At 37.3% G+C, this 25,159-nt stretch overlaps 1 protein-coding gene across 7 annotated transcripts in view; it reads right to left on the bottom strand.

The window, feature by feature from the left end:
* Positions 1-25,159, bottom strand: part of LOC143207936 (protein trachealess-like) — a 231,661-nt gene that overhangs the window by 66,750 nt on the left and 139,752 nt on the right. The window lies entirely within an intron of this gene.

Genomic DNA, 25,159 nt, shown 5'->3' on the forward strand with positions numbered 1-25,159 from the left:
TGCAGATTTCATGCATGTATAACAAGAATGAGTAGATCAAATGCAGAACAGTAAAAATATTATTGTGTGCTTATTTCAACTCTAAAAAAGTTATTAACTGGAAAATGACAACTAAAATAACGAAAATTAGCTTGAACTTTGAACTATATTATGGAGCACGCTGTTTATTCGATTTCCCGTTTACCGCACAATAAATCAGACGAGCACACCGTAAATGATCGATGAAAATTACGGATTCGCTTGGTGGCTACCAACAACTCTTGTCGGGTCTACGGATTGACATACGACGGTATGGCAGTTTTCCGCTTTGTTTAGGCGTTTGCAATATTTATAAGACTACGAGCCGCGCAGAAATGTTCCCTTGAGACTGGGGGAACTCGGTTTTATCTGTGCCGTTCGCTCGGGGAGGATTCACGAAGGCTATTAGGACAACAGCTGATCGCACCGATCAATTCTCATTACCATATACATTCTTCGTTCTAGCATTAACTATTACCATGATTTTCGTGGAATTCGGATGTGCTGAACAAAATTTATGTAACAAATGCTTTTAATTGTGGTGTACAATACATGATACTATACTTTTAGTAGCATGCAGGGAACAAGTATAACAAGTACATGTACTTGTCATTCGTATCTGAAAATATTACCATAATTATTACCAAAAAAATATATAATTATTAAATTATTAATATTAATATATAAAATGCATCTTATCAGTTAAGAGTTAAAATAAAATGACGCTGTTCACATTATTTTAACGGTAGCTGTTATTTATTTCCTCTGTATTTCTTTATTCTTATACCGCGTTCATTCATTATAATTAGACTGCGGATCTTTATGCATTTCTAGCAAAATTGAGAGGGTGAAATTCAAAATCGTTGAAAAATTTTAAAAATTGAAGGTGTCGATATATGATTTATCCTCTATTTACTTCATTAAGGGAAGAAATAACATTCAATTTATTTTCTATTTCTTGCAATCGATACTGACAATTTTTATGTTGCATAAAAATCCGCAGTCTAATTATAATAATGTAATTATAAGGGTATGTAACATAGTTGTTTTTGAAGGGTACAGAATATTAAAAATGTTATTTCTTCCGCATAGAATTTTTTAAAGAAAATTATTTATTACCACTGCCGTCACTAGTGTACACTAATGTCTACAAGATTAGCATTCGGATCGTACTGTTCGCTTGGTAAGGAGATTAGGTTCCAAACACAGCACCGGAAATACACAATTACGTACATCGATAAGTTGCTCAATATCAAGACCTAGCCTTTCTACTGACCCATGAATCCTGGCCTTGAATCGTCATTTATTAGACATAGACACAGCATAGAATCTATGCCATAGATTAAGCTCATGGAAAAGATGTGAGAATAGGACGAAGCTCCGAAAATGTACAATAAAAGCCGAGAGAGGAATTGAAAACAGGGAAACATGAAAATCGTAAACAGAAAATGAGAGAGTAGAAACAGAGAAAGAGTGAGAGGGTGAAGAGAATCGGGGGAGAGACCCGTAGCGTATCTGTCGGTGCGCGCGGGCGAGCAATACACGAGCGCGAGCGTAGCAGGGACACATACACGCGCCGGCTTGTCGGCGTACAACCTCATAAACAAAACGGCCGCGTTTTATTGGAATGTCAAAGCGGAATATTGGTATTCTTCGCGAGGACTCCCCAAAATATGTACGGCCGCGGGTTGCATGTTAATGGGGGCTGTCGGGGGAGGGAGCTCACGAGCCGGGTATCGGTCTCTCTTCTTGCATCCGGTTGTCAGCACCGGTCGTTAGATCACCGGCGCCACGGCAGTTGATAGCCACTACGAAACTCACCTTTCCATTCTAAGTTTAGACGGACTACGGCTACGGCTTCGGTTAACCCAGACCTGACGCCTTCCTTTTCTGATGCCCGATGGGAATAACGGAAATCGGCCGGTGATAGCGCGCCGACCCACATTTTCGCGAACCACGCGCTCCGAGCTGATCGGGACTGTGCGGATTTCAAGATCGCGAGAACCCTTTCTGGATCCCTTCGGAAAATACAGAAAGATCTTGGACTGCCAAACGTCCCGGAATTTTTTACATCTTTCTTGTATATAAAAAAAATTTCCTTGTTAACGGGGTTGACTCGTTTCTAGGATTGCAAGGGTGCGGGATGCGCTTTCTCATTTCTCGATAATGCAACGATGGGAGATTTCAGTAGCCGAAAGCGCTAGATAAAAGATCAATCTAGGCCGCGATCACCCTCAAAAGTGCTATTCTTAACCGACTTCGAAAAAGGAGGAGGTTACTCAATTCGATCTGTATGTGCCTTTTTTGCCGCTTTTTTTTCTATGTATGTTCACCGATTACGCCGAGATGGATGGACCAATCAGGACGAAACCTTCTGCATTTTGTAGAGTATGTCTCCCGATTGATCCCTTGAAAACAAATTTTGCATTTTTCATTCATTGCGGTTTTTATTGCAAATAACCAGTAAGACCGAAAAACCATCCTACGGTGTTCTACAAATTCTGCTGGTTCCACTAAAAAGTGTGAAATAAAGAAATTTTATAAAAAAAAATTGAACCGACCTCGAAAAAACGCACTAAAAAGTATGAAATGATTTCCATTTAATTTATGTGAATACACACGAACTTAAATACAATACAATCTTTTCGGAGGCGGCGCAAAATTGAAAATTTTCGACACTGGAAATTACGAAAATCCTTAAGTTCTTCTACATATATGCTTTCACATATTAATGTATCTTCTCTTGCAATCTACTGATTCCAAGTTCACCATATTCCAATGAAACCGTAATCAGCATCTGTCATTTGGAAAATTTTCAATTTTGCGTCGTCTCCGAAAAGATTGTATTGTATTTAAGATCGTGTGTATTCACATAAATTAAATGGAAATTATTTCATAGTTTTTAGTGCATTTTTTTAGTACGTTTTTTAAAAGTAGGTTTAATTTTTTTTTATCAAATTTTTACGTTTACGAGGCGTAATTTGCATTATTCGACAGCATGTAGCTGTTGCAGCTTTATGCTTCCGAATAATGCAAATGACGCTGCCCGTCACTAATATGTATGGAGTACAACATGAACGACTATTGTGAATGATGCGAAACTTACCATACACTAACAACGATATTATACAAGCAAAACTGACATCAACTAAATTTTAGAACGGTAGTTAGAAGTGGGGACAGGGCATTCAACATATTTGCTACTGGCGTTCCTTTTGGAGACAGTTACACTTGGACAAGAGGGTTGCTACGAGGGTTGCCAACTTTTTCCAAGACACAATTCCACGACATATTGGCCAAAACTGAAATACATGCAGGGTGTGCCCGTTAAGTTTTGTCACCATTTTTAGGCATTGCCAGTAATTTGTTTTATTCGGAAGCATAAATCTGCGCATGTAGCTACTATCATAAAGCTAACGTAGCTACATGCTGTCGAATAATGCAAATTACGCCTCGTAAACGTAAAGGACAATTGCGGCCTAGATTGATCTTTTATCTAGCGCTTTTGACTATTGAAAAATCCCATCTTTGCATTATCGAGAAATGAGAAGGCGCATCCCGCACTCTTGCAATCCTGGAAACGAGACTCTATCCCCCTTAAGCTAGGTAGTTATGCTAAGTGGTCTTTCAGCAGAGAATATTGTGAATATTTTTCGTTGTCGCCATGATAATTCTGATGAACTTATGCACATTTCTCACATTCATTGGAAATAGAAACATATCACATCTTTCTGTATTTGAAAACCTACTCATTCTGAAAGTGTTATATCAAATGAAATTATTAAAATAGTGCAACAAATTTCCCAGAGTTCGTAAATCTCCTCGGTTCGCGCGAGTAGAATAGTAAAACGGTTCGCCACCGCTGAGGAGAAAATGCGTAACGAGGGTGTAAGACGAAAAACGCTGTAAATCACACCAAATTTTTAATAGCAGTAGAATATTGTTCTAAAAATGTTGAAAATACATATACCTCTTCAAAATCATTACATATGCTAGACTGTGGATCTTTATGCATTTATGGCTTTTGAAAATTTAGAAAAGATGCTAGAATATAAATTTGGTACAATTATTATCTATTTCAGATCTACACAGACTACTACCCCTGAATTAAGATTTTATTTAATTTCACTTTCTTGAAATTCGCCTACAAAAATTGCATAAACATTTGCAGTTTACTTATTGTGTCCAATAACATTTCTCACTTTTCGTTTGTGTTTCGTAGAAAGTCATTTTCAAGTATTTAAGTGCTTTTCATGTAGCGGTTGGTGACCGTACTCCTTTCTTCCTTGAACTCCGCATTGTCTCCCCTCAGACACTGTATTTTTTTTCACTACGGTGTCTCACGATCCCTGTTCTCTCCTCTCCCTTTCCGAATTCCATCCTTTTGTTCTCCGAATCTTCGATTTGCAGCAAACGATGTCGCCGTTGACAGTATGAACAAACGCAACCATGGAATGGCGATCCACGGTGACTGCCGAAACGAAGACAAATGATCCACGCGCCCGGCGAAAAAACTCATATGATCCATCGGGGGAATTGGAACAAATCGTGGCGCGAATATCCAATTATCAGAAAAACGTGACCGACAAGTCGCATGCCATTTTTATCTGTTAGTACGGTGCTACCTGCATTACTTGTCATTATAAAAAGTGTTTACATCACAATATTCCCCCTTCTATAGCATGCAACTTTTGTATGTATCATTTTTTCATATTATTACAAGTGACGGAAATATATTCAAGGTAGACAACGTTATCGCCATACCCTGAATAATAGGGAAGTAGAATTCCTAATGGAACGATAAGAACGATTACGAGCTACATTGGATTGCATATATTTAGATGATGACAATTATACAAACTGTATTTATAACCTCATAAACTAAAATTTTATAAATGCACAAGATTTATTTATTTAAGTTATCATTATTGTTAGTGCTATATTTGCTGAGATTTGATTCAGATCCAGTTTAGAGATTCAATACTCCGTTATTACAGTGGGTGTACAAAGTATTCGTACATCTTTTAAAAACTAACTTTTGTATAATTGTACCAAACGACCTGATTAATTATTTCATTTATATAATTATTAATAAAAATTATAATTTACAAGGTTACATGCAAAAATAAGGAAGGCATTTTTTAACACTTTTTTATTTGGGTCCTTAACGAAAATTTAAAATATATGTTTTGTACATCTATGTTAGTTATACACATGCTGAAAATTTCATCGAAATCGATTAAAATACACACGAGCTACAAGCGGTTAAAAATGGTGAAAATCGTAGTTCTACAGGACTTTTGATCAGTTTCTGCTTAAAATCCACAGAATCGTACATCTTTCAATGCGTGTCAATCGATTTCGATGAAATTTTCAAAACATGTGTATAAATAATATAAGTCTGCAAAACATATATTTTAAATTTTCATTCAGGACCCAAATAAGAAAGTTTTAAAAAATGCCTTTATTAGTTTTGCATGTAACCTTGTGAATTATAATTTTTGGAAAATCTTTTTTGCATATCATTTCGTAAACCAATGCTTCTAATTGATTATAAAAAATCCGGTCGTTTGGTACAATTATAAAAATGTTATTAGTTTTTAAAAGGTGTACGAATACTTTGTACACCCACTGTAATTAACATACAGAGAAGATACGCGGTAAAATGATTAATTAATATCACAACGATTCGAACTCATCTGCTGCTCCCTCCCGAGGTCGTTTACCGGTTAATGGTTTTCCACGTTACTCTCAGCGTTCTTAAGACTTATGACTTTTTATCATGCTTGTACACCGAAGTTATCGGGAACGGTCCCCAGGACCCTGTGCATATTTTTCTCGCTGAAAATAACGGAACGTCAAGGGTAGGAGGAGATCATAGATAATTGTTAAATTATTATTTTTGCGGACTGCGAGGAAGACGCTCCCCGTAACTAATCTGCGGTCGGAAGAAACTACCCTCGGAACCTGGTGGGGGGAGAAGAGAACGGATCCGTGCGATCTTCCGATCTACAAGAGTAGTAGTGGTCCTGTTTCATGATCGTGCAACGAGATATAGGTATCCTCCACGGGGACGATAGAATCTTTCTAATTTACTCAACGATCTATGAGCGAAAACGTCGCGCGAACGCTACGGAAAACTCTGGGAAACTTGGACACGTGAGAAATATGAAATAATGATTTAATTATTAGGATTTGAGTAACACGCTGTGTGATTTTGAAAAACGATTACTTCTCAATAAGTGTAGGCACTTACATTGTAAATACAATGTGCATTAGGCTGTGAATCCTTATGCGAAATAAAAATTTCTTGTATCATTTGCGCGAAGAACCAGAGCCAAATAGAAATTTAAGTTTTTGATAACTTTAACAAGATAAAAGTAATATATTATTTAATCTTCTTAAATTCTCTTAATCTTTCTACTGTTTTAAATTTTACCTTCTCAATTTTCACGAGACACACTATCATAGTAGACTCTATCAAGGTTAACCCTCCAATTAGGACATTTACCGGTAATTTCACAATATTCTTCACTGAGAAACCACTTAACAGTTCGTACCTAGTTTTCCAAGGAAATTTTCTTATGTACAAAAACAGATTTGTATGTATGTAAAAGGATAATAATGTATTTTTTAAAATTTTAATTAATACACGAGCCTGTGATGGTCCCCTAAGGCCTAAGGTACATAGTAATAATAATAAATAGACTGCGGATCTTTATGCAAAGTAGTTAAATAAAAATTATTAATTTTATCCTTTAATAGTCTTTTCATTTATACATCGTGCTTTATATTGGGATTTTTTATATCGTGCATAGTAATAATAATAAATAGACTGCGGATCTTTATGCAAAGTAGTTAAATAAAAATTATTAATTTTATCCTTTAATAGTCTTTTCATTTATACATCGTGCTTTATATTGGGATTTTTTATATCGTGCATAGTAATAATAATAAATAGACTGCGGATCTTTATGCAAAGTAGTTAAATAAAAATTATTAATTTTATCCTTTAATAGTCTTTTCATTTATACATCGTGCTTTATATTGGGATTTTTTATATCGTGCAGTGTTTTATATTTCATCCAATTAATTTCTTCATAAATGCATAAAGATTCACAGTCTATTAATAAATCTAAATCTAATAATAGTAAAATAAGACATAAGGACGTAATACATCTAGAGCCAGAGTCTTCATATTAAGAGTGTTGTCCCTACTCTATGTTCCCCTTCTACGACGCTATTCCCCCCGCTTCGTCGACTCACGTGACACGTTCCGTCTTTATCGTGCATGTGTAACAATGCCACATGAGTAATGTGGTGTTGGCGGAAAGAGAGGGTAACTTTTTCCCCTCGATTCGTGCTCCTCTCATCTGGAGACTCTGCCTAGAGCAATAAGGTAAACCGGCAAGTATCCTTGAGCGACCAATTGACGTCGATCTTCCCATAAAGGAGTTAACAATACCAACTACATCACGATCGATCCCGAAGGGGCGATACTCGGCTACCGAATCAATTTCGATATTTTCAAGGAACGCATCGATCATCGTGCGCCGGAGGGGTAGGAGATCCGCGTGAGATCGCCGTGGATCATGTAACGAGGAACGGCCGGTCGGGCAAGGTATTCACGGCTAAAAAGCGATGGAAAAAGGTGACAAGGCGACCGCACCGGGGAGCTTGTGATAATGGAGGTGTTGCCGGACTGGACCGGCGCGGGATCAACGACGGCAGGAAATCGAGAATTACAAAGCATACTAGAATATACATGGCCTCGCATCACAGGCCCGGTCCCGGGCCATGATCGCGCGGTCGCGCGTTATTCTCGTTGGTATGTGGCTTAAAATTGCACCGCTCCCTTGTTACATCGCTCACCGGACCGTCCAGCCGCAAACCGCACGGTGGTGCTTTGCGCCGTGGCTGGCATCTATATATTAAGATTTTATTGCTTGACCGCGGAGGACTGCCGCCTTCGTCGCCGTCGTCGTCCTCGCGGTGATCGAAGAGACGCGTGTTAAGCGGAACAGTTGGCAGCTTCTGTCACTGTGAGACACTGCTACCGATCTCGGATTTCCGGTATACGAGAAACGTAAAGCTTGGTTCTCAATGGAATTTAACCTGTCAAGTAATTCCTAGATTATACACAGCAGAACACATATAAGAACGTCTCGATAGGCGTGCATGATATTTGTTCAAGGACAACACTTTTTTTTATCAAAGTTTTATCAACATATTTGTGACATTTTTCTTATTGAATCGAGTTCAAGCATGAAACAAATCGGAGCATATTTGCTTGCACCATTGACGATTCCGTAGAACCTCGATTATTCGAACCGATGACAAATACACGTTTCCCAGTTTAATTTAAAGAGCTATTTAATCTAGCTCTTCTATTACTCGAACACGCTGGATAATCAAGGTTCTAGTGTTCCCCGAATTAAACAAGTAAAGGTTTGAGTTATGTGGTGTTTCGTGTCTTCTGAATCAGAAGAATGTCGGAAATATAATATGTTGTGAAAACTGATCAAGAACTAACCGAAAACACAAGGGTTTAGTCACTGGATTAGTATTGTCTCATCAATAATAAGCTAGTGATGGTATTTGTTCGCTGTCTATCCTTTTCTATGATCAAGGAATAGTATCTGTACAGGGAGGAAAGAAATGTTTGGTCTTGGCTGCCATAGGCATACTATACATCTTCGGATCGATGGAGACATGTAAAAAAAAGTTGCCGCAAAATTGTCCTCGATCTTGAATTTCAAGGTCAAATTTTTCTTTTATTGCATTCTATTCTGCCCATTGCGCTTACCTGCATTCATGCATGTGTTGCACCTGCTGTGGAATCTTTCATATTAAATATATACAGTTTTCATTGTATATTACAAAGATATAAAATGTTTGACACAAACTAGCTCGTAAAAGATATACCAAGAATATCACAAGGAGTGTGTAAAGTAGCATTATTGCTTCCACCCACCGCAACTGTGAACTCCTTGCGCGTTAGTGGAAATCGAGCTTAAGGTCGCTCTGGTTCTTTCTGGATGGGAGTGTTCTTGTTTAGGGTTTTATTGTAAATCGCGTTAGCGGTTCGAGAATTCTTCTCCTGGGGGGAGTGCACAGTGTTTTTCGAGTGTGCATTCGTTGTGGTTAATTGAAACAGCGGTTGGGGAGACATGTAATTGCAGTTGGCTACGTTTTTGTCTTTTGCAAATTGTACTTGCACCGCGTGGGTCAGTTTGATTGAAGATTGAATGCAGTTTTTTGACAGATTGCTATGGTTTAGCTGTGTTTATTATACTTGACGTATCTGCTTTACCATCGCATACACATCATAAACAATCAAGGCTTGAATCATTATGTACAAACTTTTAATTACCTTATCAATCCACAGAGACAGAAGTTGAATAGAACTAATAAATATTTGAAACTAATAACAAGACTGTGAATTTTTATGCAAAATTAGGGACAACATATTCAGTTCTTCCCTCAACGATTTTAATAAATACCACAATATTTTTAAATTCATTGGACACACTCACTGTTTTGAAGTTGATCTACTCTTGTTTTATGAAATACGATCAACCAATCACATAATTGCACGAACTGTACAAAAGCTCAGAGTAAACGTGGTGAACTATTTTGTAGAGGAAATTCTAAACAATTTAATTACATTTTTCATCTTATTGTTTGCAAAATAGAAAGAACGCGTCCATACTTGTTAAAATGGACATTTTCAAGTAAATTCCCACATTGTGTGTTTAAAAAAGGAAATGCTGGAACATTGAAAGTGGTTGAAAAATTGAAGGGTTCCATTCATCCCTTCAAAAAGTATTTTATATTATAGTGCACTTGAGTTACAATATAATTGTATTATTGGTATCATGGACTTGTTGTTTGAAGAAGTTATAAAATCGAAGGGTTGACTTCATTCCTTCAAACAGAATTTTATATTAAATATAATTTGGAAAAGAAAATGTTTAAAAGATCGTATTATATAATTGTCCCTTCTATGGCAGTAAGCATACAATCTTGTTGAAAAATCTGTTGTACATTTAATGTTACATAAAATAGATTACAGAGAGTGTGTTTGAACAATTTCTTAAGTGCCAACAATTTATTGTTTTATCGTGCAATAATTTCCAGGCGTCAGGAGTCCCCGAGGGGCTAATCTGCCTGAAAACAATTACCGGGCGACCAAAACAGCCAGGTCGGAATCCAGCGTACCGAATTGGCCCGCTCATTTTCCGCTACAAATTACGCAGGGCGACGCGTGATGCCGGCAATCAGGCGAGTCTCCACCCTCGACACCTTGCCACGAGTCGTATCCACGGAGCCGGGGGTGAAGGACGTCCTCGTTCCGGAAACTCGAACGAGATCGAAGACGATACGGAGCACAAACACGGCGGGGCGAGTCGTGTACAGGGGTAACAGGTTGAAGTGGCACCGCGTACCGTTACTTGTACCGTGACACTGTCACCCTTAAAAGGGGTGGGAGGACGAATCTCCGTTCCGATCTTCGGCCGCGCTAACAGAGACGTTAGGAGAGACTGGTACAGTGGTACTAGGGTATAATATATCGCCGGACACAAGCTTACCGTTAGCTTCGCCCTGCTATGACTACCACTGCACAACACCGGCCGGAAAATCGAGATCCAGCCATAGATTTCGCTGGAACTTCATGCCGTGCAAGCGAAGCGACACTCGATTTTCGTAGATACTTTCGTTGACAATGCCACGGTCCGAAATATACACTGCCTCCCCGTGTCACTGGCATCCCCCGGACCAGCTTGTCCGATGAAAGATAGACCCGATAGCCGGTGTGTTGAGTCGTTTATCGACGACAGACCTAAACTTCGCAAGGTGCACAGTCAACATTGGGACACGACTCTTAACGGGACTCGCTTGGTTCCGTTCCATTATGTACCGGTTTCCTTTCGTGCCATCCGGGATATGGAATTATACATTCTACTCGATCCTCTTCTGTTTTAATACTAGACCTATCACTACAGGTCTAGGTTAGGTGACCGACCTCATGTATTCTATTCCACTATTATTGAAAGTATAAAAATCTTGATGATCTTGATCGATTCTGAATGAACTATTCATTCAAGTATTGTAATGAACACATCAGAGCAAATCAAAATACCTTCGAGGTTGTATTTTTATAAGGCAATAGGTGACAACTGCCTTTTAACGTGCGACGATGAAATTAATGTTTAATATACATCATTATTAAAAAATGTAACGCATATTTGCAGGTTTGGTTGCATTTGACGAAATCAAGCAACTGTAAGGGCTGCTGCAGAAACAAACATCCCCGTAATTAAATTACGGTGAGATACAACATTCTGTACATGACACATGCAACAAAAGAGTGTTGTACAAGTATCACATAAAACCACCCCGAGCCTAGATGTCAGAAGAAGACACACAATTAGACAGCGGAACTTTATTGCAAAATAAAGATGTTCTGCCTCAATCGCAACAAACTGGAGCGAAATAGAAATTTATTTTAGAACAGTGTGGTTTTAAATATTATGAATGTTTTTACTGTTTTAAATTACACCTAGTCATCTGTGTCAGAAAATCTTGTACACCGAAGCTGTACAAGGAAATATAACAACCATAGGAATAAACATGAATTATACCAAGTCGTTAATGATCAGTAGCTCGACGCGACTGAAAAGAAGAAAATTGGGAAAATGAGTAACCGGCGACGGTTAAAATTAGAATCTCCTGGTTGGCATTGTTCCACGCAACAAGGAAGAGTGCTAGGACATTCTTGCAGCTCGACACTTTCACACGCTACCGTCTAGCCTGTAAGTAAGTTGCGAACAGTAGCCGACCTCCGCGCGCATTTCAGCCGAATAACAGTGCGTATCCCGCGCAACAAGCTAATAAATTCAGGACTCTTTCGATGCAAAGTATCCGCGGGACAGCCACCGGCAGCCGCATTTAAATTCCCTTCCCCCCCCCCCCAGCAGACACCCCCGCGTGACATACGTATCTCGCGCGAGCAATATGTACGTGAACGAACAGTATATTTATCATGTAAGCAAGCAATTTAGGAGCGATCATTTTTCACGGGGTGCGTCGACTTTGGATCCCGGGGGTCGACTTCCTAGAGGCGGAACGGGGGCATAGAAGAGTGGTGTTATTGGCCGGCAGCCGAAGACCAAAACGGACATCACCCTCTGAAGACCTTCGACCTGACTGATGGTTTTCGCTTTCCGCTCCGCCGCAGCGACACATCGCTGGCTGCTTCGCTCTCTCTATATGCTGATGAACCGTCCCGTCGCGTCGATACGATCGCCGATTCGCCATCCCCGATTTGCACGCTTAGGTAAATGCGATTAAACGGTCGCGTGTCGTCGATCCTGAGGTCAGTCGAACCCAGATCTGGGAAATATTTGGTGAAATAGTTCTAATATTATTGTCACGTTCGGTGGTTCAGCCATTAATAATAATTGATAAAATCAATCGTGTATAACATATATTTTTAAAATTTCTTTTTATACTTGCTTTAATAACGTTGTACGGGAAATAAAATATCAAATATTGAACTATTGTATTGCGAGCGATAGAATTAAAGAAAACTCATAAGATATATTTCGCAGTTGACTACGTCGAATCGCTAACACATGTGATTTATTTCAAACTTAAAACTCATTTTGAATTTAAGCCTTCATTGAATAAATTAAAAACACATAATAAAATATTTGAATCGTACTTGAAGTACTGGATTATAGTTAATCGTATACGTACATTTTCAGATAAAACTGTTTATTCACAACCGTGGGTATTCAGTTCCATGCAAAGCATAACCATAAATCCGTAATTACGTTCAAAAGTATTTACATCTTGGAAGGGTTGAGGATGTTTTCACTCTAAAACAATGTCCAAGATCGGGCGAGAAACGGTGGCGTAATAATTAGCCTATCCTCGCGTCCTATCGCGGCGGGTTTCGTGGAAAAGAGAGTCAGTCCGCAAGATAAAAAGAGTATCGAGAAACGAGGCACGGAAAAGTAACGGCCTGTTAAAGATAAGGAAATGAGGTGTCGCAGCCAGCGATCCTGGAGAAGCCGGAAGGGTCGTACCGCGTCACGGCGAAGAGCACCCCTTGGGGGATTTTTCGTGCGCCGTTTCCAGCCGAGCGTTCCAGTTGCGTTTCGGATACCTTTACACTCGGACGCCCTGCTGCTGGCCAGCCCTTTCTTCGATGAAATCGACCCCAACCAGCAGCGGTGTCTTCCCTTTTTCGAATAACTACGGATCGCCGGCCCGTCCAATCGTAATTCTATACGATCGATCAGTTCGACGGCCGGCGCGTGTCTCTACGCGCCGAGCATCCTCGTCGGTGCACTTTGATTTCCCTGCTACTGGAATTTCGAGGGAACTTAACACGCTTGTGTAGGTCACTGCACACTGACCGCATGAATCGTGATCAGAGTAAAAATATTTCAACTAAGAAATACAAGTATTCGGAAATACATACCATTTGTCTCAACTTCGTTACATATGCTTCATTTGAAATAGTAATTTATTTCTATCGGGTTGGAACGGTTGGTTCGTAGCATTTGTAAATTAAAATTGAAAGCTAAAATTCATAAATTTATTCAATAACATATTTTCCATTTTGTTCTATTACTTTTTGCCATTTTCGAGGTAACTTCGCGTGTTATTGAATAAATACCTTAATTTTATCTTTGCTTCTTAATTTGAAAACGCTACGAACTTTCTTTCCAACCCAATATATTAAATGAAATACTAATTGAAATACTTCATTGATTTGGGTCCGATACACCTGGGAAAACATTTGAGTAACGCTCTATATGTTTTTGAAAAACTATTACTTTTCGCGAAGTGTACTTACATTGTACAATGAGCATATTTAATTGATTTTACAATTAGTATTTCATTAACTATTTCCGATACTTTTTCAAATACTTTTCATATCAATACATTGATTTACGTAAGTTTATAACATTCGTCAACCTCTATAAAAATGGAATTTTATTTATAGATAATTATTTTGAGGAGAGTCATATACATATAGTAAAGAAACTTCAGTGATTGAAAAGATATTAATAGATCACAAATTTAATTTTTAGCTTTACACTGTATAATTATATAATATGTATTACGTATACAATTATACAATCTTAATATCAGTAAATACAAACATTGTTTTCCTTATTTGTATTCAAAAGTTTATCAATAAGCATTTTTAAACATTCGGAGCAATGTTTAGAAAAATTAGTGCAATATCTCAACCGCCCGAAATTACAATCTGCAGGTTATTTGTCGCCGCTCGGGTCCACGTCCCGAACTTCTGAAATTTATTCCGAAGAATGCAAAGGGTTGGTCTGGGCGCAAACTTCCCTTGACTTATTCGCAGATGAGGGACGATCGTGATAAACCAGACAAACGCTATTATGTGCAATAAAATCCACCCCTTCGGATGAAATTCATAAGTTCTCATTTTCCCTTTTTATCTGTAATGTCGCACCGTTGTAAACCAGCAGCAGTTCCGACGGTGTGGAGGGAGAAAAGGAGAAATATCGTATCGAGAAACGATAAAAATTTCTCCCGGAATTTACTTATCTACCCGGGTCCTCTCCCTTACTCTGTGTCTTGTTGCTGCACTTATAAGTCAGTTGCAAATTCGATGTTAGCCAGAGAATTCTTATCTTAATGTAGCAAATAACTGGAGGGACCGACGGAGAGCGAGGTAGATAACAGTACCTACCGATCTAATCTCACAGTTGATTTAACTCGCTTCATAATTCTTCAAGCTAATCTCAATCCACGTATAAGCATTATTTCTCTCCCTTATATGTTCCACCGGCATCTACATATACATTTAATTAAGTGCACCGTCGCTCGGCAATGGTGCCGAGGCCCAGTGTTTTTTCAATTATCTTTTCGCAAATTGTGCTCGGTTTTAATAGCTGATTTGTAAAAATATTTGACATTACATTAGCAAACTGCAGGACTAAAGAATGTATTCTTCATTTTGTTTTTCTTTATTTCACTTGAAATTGTCAGACATGTGTGTGTTTCAGTCGATTATATTGTGTAATAATTTCGTAAATGTTGCTTGGTGGTCCTTGTGTTTTTGCAACGTTTTATTCTTTTAGTATTTCTTTTTGTTACGTTAATGATGATCTAACGTTATTGATTTTTATACTGCTAATGATTATTGCATTGTCGTACTGCCCACATGGACCAGACAATTATTAATTTAATCTTAACATTCCGAATATATTTTTTATATGATATATTTCACACTCTTTAGGAAAAGCGTGATTAACCAGATCTATTTCCAAAAACAGAGACATTTTTGTAAATAGGACAGTAAACAATTATCATTTTTTTCTACGACTTCTATAACCGAAGCTCCCACATATATTAATCTCCTATAATAATTTTTTCATTCGTGAAATGATAAAAAGTTCAATCTACATACATATACAGTACATATTATCGATTTGTTATTCGCTCTTATATCATTTTCCACTTTTAAGGAAGAATTTATAAAATTAAAGACTTTTTTGGATGTATTCCTTGATAGACAATTTTGAATTATAGTATAATTGTATTATTTGTATCATGGACTTGTTGCTTACTTAATCATATATTATTTTCCTACCTTTTGCTCGTAAGGAAGAAGCTATAAAATTGAAGGGTTGAATTCACCCCTTGGAAAAGAATTTTATATATCATGGTACAATTGTATTATAATATACATACAATTGTATTATTTGTATTATAGCCTTCTTAGTAGCTTGATCTTAGACTATTTTCCTACTTTGTGCTACTAAGGAAGAAGCTAGAATTTAATTAAAATTGTTATAATAAATTAATTTACTATAACCATAATAATTTAATAAATTTAAATTTGTACAATTTTTTAATCATAACGTAAGCATGGATATTGTAATTTATTCAATCACTTCCCACAGTACCCTCCTTAAGGGATTATGACTATATCAAAAATCCCAAAAATGTCATAAACTGTGATATATCATCTAGAAATTGACAATCCCACATTTCAATTTTTGTGAAAATTAACAAAATGGCAGATATTTTACATTTAATGACTGAATTTCGGTAGAAAATTTGTTAATTTGTTATTTATATTTAACAATATAATAGGAAAATGAAAAAAATCGACTGTCAATGTCTAATAGATATTATAATGCAGATAACTGTAAAATTTGAATGTAATTGCTAAGGTAGAACTCGAGATATCTTGTACACCGTTTTGGAAAACGCAACTTTGAGAAAAACGCGTTTAAGTTTAAAGTTTACGGCTGTAATTTTCCTATTAAAAAAATTTCGATTTTTTCAAAATATTACTGTGTCCTAATCCCTTAATATTTCAACGTATGTACTTGTAAAATAAAAAATCGTGGTCATTTGACCGTTAAATTTTGTAGGATAAAGTAAGTGCTCAAATAATAAATGTTTAGCATTCCCCACAATTTCCCAGAGATTCCAGGAAGTCGGAATGATCGGATCTGCCGCGTTTTCTTGCAAGTTCAACAGCCATGCTCCATCAGCTTCTCGCCTGGTGTCATTGGTACAGGCCTCGGTATAAATAACTCAAAATTAGTAGTACGTAAATGTACGACACGTACGCTGGCTTCGATTGACCGGAAAGGGTGAGCGATAGCCGACGAACAATCGAAGAAGAAGAAGAAGAAGAAGAAGAAGAAGCAGCAGCTGAAGAAGAAGGGACTGACGGGGACGAAGCGATACGCAATGGTTAGGGTGGGAGCAGCGGAGACGACGAATCAATCGTAACGATCGCACACACGATCAACCGAATCGGTGAATGAGACTTGCTCAATAAAGTGTGCACACTGTTCCACGCGTAACGAGGAGAATGCATACCAGAATTGTGCAACGTGTTACGCAGTTGCGATTTGTCTTGGTTATTAATGACAAGGGTGGGGGGAGGACATATGCATTATTTAGTATACGATCAACCCTTTATTTGGCAACCAGCGGGACGGTTGAGTGGTTCTGGCGAATGATTACGTCTGTTGCGTTGATCGGGCGTGTACCGATGACTTATGGGGTTATGGGTAGTCTTAGATCTTGAAGAATACGTTTTTCGTGCTTGCAGAGTGTTGGAACATAACTAGACAGCGGATTTTATGCATTTATGACGAAAATGAGTAGGTGCAGTTTAAAACAGTGAGAAGATTAAAAATCTTTAAGAGTATTTATATATTATTTCCACTACATTAAAATTGTTAGTGGAAAATATCAATTTATATTTACCTTCTGTGTCTTGTATTGATGCACAAACTTTTTAAATTTGAAATTTTCAAGAATAACAGACAGCAATATATATGTATATATATTTAAGTAATTTTCTAACAATAAGACCCTTCTTTAATGCTAGACGACTGATCTTTATTAAAAATAACAATGTTTTGTATCGATTCCAAGGGATGAAAGGGGTGGATAGAAAATTTCTTCCCTTAATAATTTTAATTAAATGACAATAAGAAGGAGTAATTCTTATATTATTTTCAAGTGTAAATTTAGATAATACATGGTTTTCGTCAATTATTCATTTTTAAATTTATGAATAATTTTGCTACACCTTAATGCACACACGTGCATTTAATAAATATTTAATTTTTAAACAATTTTCATTTCATTTGTGTATCAGGTGTAATGTATTAATATCTAAGTTATTAACATTTCAAAAGCTCTCTTAAATGACACATAGTTATCATTGTTTTCCTCTTTTTTTGTTTAATTGTTCAATATCTGATAAGACGAAACATTGCTGCCTCTGATGTGGTTCTTTTATTTCACTCTACTGATCTCTCTTGCACACCTAATTACCTCTATAATGGATACGCGATTCTTCCAAGACTCCGTGGCGACCCCACACCGCTGTAGGAACGACACTTTAAAGCCAGCAATCACGTTGCATAATACTTCCATTAGATAACATAATCGAAATCGGATTTATGGTAGACAACGGATGAAGTGGGATAGGAAGTTTCGAAGAACAGAAAGCGTAACGAATCGACGGATTTTTAAAGAGTCGGCTCGATGACTAGATCTAATTTTGATTAATGATTTCGAAAAACACCAGGATATCGAGACATAGGAAGTACATACACATAATAATTTTAATGAGTTGAACATAATAGAACGGTATTTTCAAATTGTTTATATGTTTGTACTGTTATCACCAACTTATTTGTGGCATTTTTCTCATTAAAATGACACTGAACACGGTATAATTTGAACCGTATTTAGTGGTGAATTGACGGTATGTAGTGCGTCTTTAATCTAAGAAATATCATGGACCCGAGGGTTTTTCTTAGATCAAGGCTTTACTGTAAATGTGTTAAAATCGAATATTTTGTTGCAATTGATTTCCGGAGCGCGAAACATGTCCTATTGAAGGGATTAGTCTCGTTTCCAGGATTATAAGGGTGCGGGATGCGCCTTCTCATTTCTCGATAATGCAACGATGGCGTTTTTCAGTAGTTAAAAGCGCTAGATAAAAGATCAATCTAGGCCGCAGTCGCCCTCCAAAGTCCTATTTTTACGTTTACGAGGCGTAATTTGCATTATTCGGAAGCATAAAGCTGCGACAGCTACATGTTGCCGAATGATGCAAATTACACCTTGTAAACGTAAAAACAGGACTTTTGATGGGGACTGCGGGCTAGATTGATCTTTTATCTTACACTTTTCACTACTGAAAACCCCCATCTTTGCACCCTTGTAATCTTCGAAACGAAACTACCCCCTTAAACCTCGCGAAATCTACCCTTCGCTGAATTACCTCCGATTCGACTCGAAAAGTCAATGCTCATACACGCGAGGAGCACTTGTTCTTGGCGTTTCGCGTTCTGATGTAACGACACGGACACACGCCGCAAGCCAATGACTTCCGGGGTGAAACGGGTGGCGGGAACCCTTAAACGACTGACAAGTCCTCCCCGGGGAGCCTCCACCCCGGTGTCTCTTTAAAATTGTTAGATTTTCAAAACAGATGCACCCCGACCGCTGTGAAATAGCTTTTTAAACTGCTCGACCAATGTAACGCAGGAGGGGTAGCCACCCCAGTCACCCACGAACGTTCTGATCCTGGCAGTAACAGTCTTAAACGGCCGTTCCATATTTTCCGGCCGATATCTTCGCCCGGGAATGTCGCTACTCGTTCTCTCTTGCAATCCGTATCTCGCGAAAATTTATGAACTTATTCGGTGAGCCCGGTATACCTCGATCACACGCTTTCTGTTAGGTTCTTCGCGAGACGGGAGTGTTTTATTGGCACGTAGCTCGCGGAGAAGCTTTGCCAAGAAAATTGGAGTATTTATTATCGATATACAGGCTGCGGATTTTCGTGCAAAACACTAATTTTTTGCTTCGATTTCAGGAAACATTAGTCGTTTCTTTTATAATAATTTTGATCAGTTTAAAGTAATATATATTCTTGAATTCTTTCAATCTATTTACTGTTTCCGATTTGATCAAGTTTTATTATAAATGCGTAAAATCTGCAGTCTATCGATATACATTTAGTTATTATTTGAGAATTTGCTTTTGCTTGGCAACTCTATGGAAATATATTCAATTTATAGAGGTACATAATCTTTATGCCAAATAAAAATTGTCCGCATCGATTGCAATAAATACAAGCCAAGTGGAATGTTATTTCTGCACTTAATCATTTTAATAGTTGAAAAATAGTATATTGATACCTTTAAATGTTTAAAATATTCTACAATTTCAAAAATTTCATCTACTCAATTTTGTTATACATATATGCATAAAGATCTGCAGTGTAATTACGATGAAACGTTACACGCACTTTTATTATGTATAAAAGGAAATAAGATTCATAGCCTTTATTAAAATTTAGGACATTTCTTAATTGAATAGAATAATAAATAAAATAATTATTCACTAACTTTTTTAATCCTGTGTAAACACTCACAATTTGATTATGGCGTTTATTATATTACTTCGTAATTCTTAGATATTTTATTCAAAACTTCTACCGTGCACTAAAAGCGATTAAAATGTTTTAGCTTATAATAATGATAAGGTTCTATTTATTTAGATTTTGTGCAATTTTATCCCAATATGTGGTTGGATAAATAAAATTTATCGAATCAATTTCCATGTGAACAACTTCATAATTTCAAAAATTGTTAAAGGGAAAACATAAAACCGGTTATTTGACCGGCAGTGGCAGGTTTAGTGTTAAAATGTTTTCTTTCGTAGAGATTATATAAAGCATGAATTTATTAATTCATTATCGTCAATGCAAGACTTTGTAGAAACAGTAAGCAATCCAAACTATTATAATAATCTTCTTATAAGGCATCTACAATTTATTGTAACTTTTATGAGATTCTCAAATCATTCTTGCGACTCTTACAATAGAAAGAAAAAGTTCACGAAAATTGTTTTGTTCCACACTTGTATGTTCTTATAAAAACTATTATTTGTAACGTCATGTAATATCTCGTGAGAAAACATGGACCGGCTTATTAACGAAGATTATCATAATGGAGATATAGTACGACACAATGGTTCATGTAATGTCCCCGAATGGTCCGTAATCATTTATTACATTGTCCCGCTAATTCCGGAATCATATGCCGGACCTTCCTGAGCAAATATAGCTGATATTTCGCGTCTGTCAGATCGTAACAGGATTTACGAAGGTCTTAATGAAGCGAAGGGTGCAAGGTAAGAAATACTCATAAATACATTGCCACCCCTATAAGGCGTGCTGTTAATATCGGGAACGTGTGTCACAGTATTAATGCATCCTATGACATCGTACCGAAATATACACGAACATGTTGCGCAGATCTGGCTCGTTCTTATTACATATTACTAGACAGGCATTTATGATACAAATGAGTAGATGTAATTTAAAACAGTAAAAACATTAGAAGAATTTAAACATACTATTATATTATTTTCGATCTATTGAACATATTAAGAAAGAAAATAGTTTTCTATGTTACTCCAGTTTGTTGTGCAATTCAGGTGGACAATTGCTATTTTCCATAAAAAGATCCTACATTATATAAATATTATTTGAAAGATACTATTACATTATTTTCAATCCATTGAACATGTTAAGAAAGGAAATCATTTTCTATGTCACTTCTGTTTGCTGCACTTCAGGTAGACAATTTTTATTTTGCATAAAGATCCGCTGTCTACATATTACATATACATGTTACTACACTCCCTTACAACGTGATAAAAAATGTTTTAAGTAGACTATTTGTGCGTTTCTGTTGTGTGGCAGTAAGTCTACAATCTCTTTAAACAATTATTTGTACATTTAATGCCACCTAAAATACATGTGCACAGTCTTGTAAACAATAATTTGACAATTCCATGTAAAAAAAGCAAATGAAAGATGTTTAATAACATTCTTTTCACGACGTAAGAGATCTCAAATATTATCGATAATATGAATATTAGATGCAATAGTATTATTATTATAATAAGAATATCAGGAAGGACATTGTTAAATTTTTTAGAAAAATCATTCGTTGAACAGAAGCTGTTATTGTTACTGTATCATAAATACTACATCGTACTGTATCATAAAGATTAGATTAGAAAACCTGGAAAGATTTGGAGTAAGTTAGTAAGAACATTTTTCTTTTATCACAAAATCTCCATGAAAACGTTTTGAGATGTGGAAACTTCTAAAATAAATTGCAGTAGTAAATTTTTAAACATTCGTGTCAAAAAATAATTTTGCATACGGCCTTGTATTGTCTCTAGTTTAATAAATTTTTGTCGCGTTGAAAGACAATTTATCGAGGGTGGTTTGATAGAACCGTCCTGATTTTCACTATCGCCGCTGTCTTCGCAAGGAAGCTAATTAAGCGAATCGAATTTTTGCAGTAATGCGAAAGACAAATCATCGTCTGGAACATTAATTCGGCCTCCGCGGTTGTAAACGTAGCACATCGACATCTTACAAAACGAGTACAACAGAGGGAACAGAGCGTCGTGCCCAGACAGCGTGACACTTTGATAGCGATTCATCATGGTTTGCAACTTTTTCTTGTACATTCCGGAGGTAACTTCGTCACTCGACAGCGCGGACATCGAATCATCGATTTATCGCTTCGGTTACCGGCTTCGCACGCACCGTTTATGGATTGACGATCAATCGATTCTTTCAATTCCCTTTCTTTCTAAATTAAACGCGCAGAACGTTGACTTTCGTACGAGGATTTCTATAAAATATTTTCAATTTGATACCCAAAAAATTGAGATATTAAATATTAAAATATTGATTCTGTGACATTTTTGGCAGAAGAATAAATGCAGAAGAACCAGAAAAATTATTCGATATCCCATAGGAGATATCAAAATGTTATTAAAAAGGAGATCTATTCAGCAAAAAGTGGACAAAACATTGAAATAAAACTTTTTTTATGAAACTCATGGAATATCGCATTTAAATATTTGTAGGTTGATAAACTGTGTTCTTTATAATAATGTTGTTTACTACTTTGTACGAATTGAACGTTGTAATTCTGTATACTATTTCTTGGAAAAATCTTCACTTGCTTCTTGCTTCCATTTGAGAAAAATTTTATAAAGTACTGTTTATTGGATTTGTTTAAAACTATGTAGTAACAAGAGGTAATATAATGTTCACTTCAAATATATGAAGTATTTTTAAATATGTATATTAATTTTTTGGATATGTTTCATGGTTTCATGTTTCATGAAATGAACATGAGCATATCTGAAGAAACCTGTAGTACCGACAGAGAACATCATAATGAAATTCATTAGTACCGATCCCTGCCGTGCGATGGCAGACACATCTACGGTGCAATTTATACTTGTTCACAATTTTACTGACTTGTTATATTAACAATGTGTAAGTTGACTACATACATCGTTATCTCATTTATACAAAATATGAGATCATGGATGGAACTATTACAAATACATTAGAAATTTTGAGCACCGTTAGTCTTAGAAGAAATGATGGACTTTTAAAAATCCTCCCTTTTTCACCGCTTTAATAAAAATTGTTTCATATAACTTGTATCTGCATAGATATAATATTATATATTTAACACTAAACCTATCGAGCCTTAAACGTAACTGGTACATGATCCATAAAAATGTCCAATAAAAATGACAAGATTGATTTTATTCAGATTTTGTGCGGCTCCTATTGTAATACATGTTCCAATAAAGTTATCTACACCATCATTTCTCATGAAACCATTTTTACCACATCAATAGCATGTGGATCGCGTCCGCGGTTCTTCCCTTCGTGATCACGTTTACGCGCATTTACCTTTTCCCCTCTTAAGAGCTCGTTTTCGGCCGTTTACCTCGGCCTCCAGAACTGTACGAGCTGTCCGGCCGATTTTGCGAGAAGGATTTCCACGACGACGCGAAGCGGCCTCCGGAACTTTTATAAAGCTCAATCTCGGACGTGTCGCGCAATTACACCCCGACCTACCCGGTTGCTGATGTCGCGACGGGATATTCCGGACGATGAAAGGAGGGAACATGTAATCACGCTAATTGAGTGCAGATAGGCCTCGTTGACGACTCCTTCATTACGCCACAAGAGGGGTTCTAACCGCACAATTACCCGCTAACTTCACCGCTGTCGTTTCTCACCGTGCCGTGAACCTCCCGATGTCTACGATAACGCTGAAATGTCGCGGGATCGTTCCGAGCCGGCTTTGATCCTTTGCGAACATTTAGGCGTTAATTTCTTCCTGCTTGCTGGCAGGGAACTCGGCGAATTGATTTGATTTAGATCTATGAGATTTGTTGGATTACGTTTACGTCACTGATGGTATGTTACTTGATAAGAATTTAGTGAAACGACATCATCAAATTTGATCAAAAAATTGTTTAAAAAGACTGTGCACATGCATGGATTTTATGTGGCAATAGATGTACAATAAGTGTATGAAGAGAATTGTTTAGAAAAACTGTACAATTACTACTACAAAAGATATATAAATCTTTTATAAACACTTTTTTGATCACGTTATGTGAAAGTTAATTGTACCTACTGTATCATCCTTTCCCTGAAGCTCTATTATAAAAAAAAGAAGAATAAGTTGAACATTTACAAGTACATTTACAAAACTAAGCTGTAATAATGGGTGTTCAAACGAATACCTAGTCTCTATTTCTTATAAATTAATCTAGTTATTTGTAGCGACTAGAATTTGTTGACTTAACAAATATCTCTGCATTTTCACCACAGTTCATTGTATTGTTGTTGGTATATTTTCACATAAGAATACTATATTTCTATTAATTTGCGACGTGGAGAAGTTGCCATTTTCTCTACTCTTTCTGCAATTAATAATACCATACATTGACCATCAGCCCCACATATTTATTACAAGTACGATCTGGTATCTCGCAGTAAGTCTCGCCAACGAACCCAACCACGCAAAATTCCAGTGCCGTGTACACCACCCCACGGACACGAGAAAAGGTGTTGCCATTTTCCGCCACTCGTTAGGCCCAATAAAGAGGATATATGTCACGGTGTCAGGGGACAGTAATCTTCCCTGGTGTTCGGCAAGAAAAGTTTTCCGGCGGGCTGAAAACAATGATAAATCTCCACGATTCATCGCCTCTGCAGCCGCCGCCGCTAAGAGGCGGAGAAAAATCAGCGCCGCGGGGGTGTAGGCGGAGTGGCGGCGCGCGAAGGGCCAACGAAGTGAACGAAGTCGAAGTAGAACGAAAGCCATCTGGCTTCCGTCGGCTTTTCTTATTAACTTCAAATTTTTTCGCAAAGTGCTGCGAGACCGTGGCCGTCGCGGAATACCAATGAGCCCCCAGGAACGGTATCCATAATGTTCGCCCCCGAGACGCCGAACGAGAAAGGTACGAATCGAGTAACTCAGGGGTGACCAATGTAGGGTGGGTGGTTAAGAGTTGACGCTTGCCTCGGCCCGAAGAAACGAGATGACGGGGAGGCTGAACCAGTGACAAACCGTCCTCTTCCACGATGATCGATCACCGCGCCGGTCTCCGTCATTCCTGTCAATTAAGCTTTCAGTGGTGTCAGGCTGTCCCGGCCGCGCGGGACAAGTCCAAATCTAATTCACCG

The sequence above is a fragment of the Lasioglossum baleicum genome, chromosome 4 (genome assembly GCF_051020765.1).
Source record: "Lasioglossum baleicum chromosome 4, iyLasBale1, whole genome shotgun sequence".
NCBI classification, from domain to species: Eukaryota; Metazoa; Arthropoda; class Insecta; order Hymenoptera; family Halictidae; genus Lasioglossum; species Lasioglossum baleicum.